Source organism: Halichoerus grypus, chromosome 3, assembly GCF_964656455.1.
Source record: "Halichoerus grypus chromosome 3, mHalGry1.hap1.1, whole genome shotgun sequence".
Taxonomy (NCBI): domain Eukaryota; kingdom Metazoa; phylum Chordata; class Mammalia; order Carnivora; family Phocidae; genus Halichoerus; species Halichoerus grypus.
In genome coordinates, this window is record NC_135714.1 from 30061099 (window position 1) to 30062149 (window position 1051).

Below are 1051 nucleotides of genomic sequence, written 5' to 3' on the forward strand. Positions count from 1 at the left end.
ATTTGGATTTAGCCTAGTAAATCCTAGAATGGATTTATTTTTATCTGTTTTTTGTAACTGATTTGAAACCATACTGATTGCTAGGTACACAATGATACTATTTTTAGTTTAGTAGCTATTGAGTTTTTACTGGGGAAAGAGGTAATCTATGTAAGCATCCTATGAAAAGAGTAATCATTTTTATTGACTTATGTAGTTTAAATAAAAACTTCTGAATTAATAGTTCACTATAAGGGACATGAATTAACTAAATCTATTTGACAAGGTAAAAAAATTCCATGACTTTCAAAAATTATATTTTATATGTGGAATTTTGCCATTTCAATCCAATTCAATAAATAAGCATTGAATTCTGACTCTGATCAGAGTTAAGCTAAAAATACAAAATTCCTAATGATGAAAGATTTGGGTATAGAATTATCATATCATTCTGAGACACAAAGTAGATTATAAAAAGGAACACAGGAAGCCACATACAAAAGAATGAAAATGGAAATCATCTTTTTTTTTTTTTTTTAAAGATTTTATTTATTTATTTGACAGAGACAGAGACAGTGAGAGCAGGAACAGAAGCAGCGGGAGTGGGAGAGGGAGAAGCAGGCTTCCCCTCCAGGAGGGAGCCCGATGTGGGACTCGATCCCAGGACCCTGGGATCATGACCTGAGCCGAAGGCAGATGCTTAACGACTGAGCCACCCAGGCGCCCTAAATGGAAATCATCTTTAACATACACAGGAGTCAACTCAAAATGGATTAAAAACTTGAATGTAAAATCTGAAGCCATAAAACTCCTAGAAGAAAACATAGATAGTAATCTTGGGATTGCTCTTGACGATGATTTGTGAGGGTGGGATTTGATGCCAAAAGCCAAAGCAATAAAAAATTAACAAGTGGGACAACATCCAATTAAAAATTTGCACAGCAAAGAAAACCACCAACAAGATGAAAAAGCAACCTGTTAAATGAGAAAAAATACTTTCAAATAATATATCTGATAGGGGTTAATATCCACAATATGTAAAGAACTCATACAACTCAATAACAAAACAATC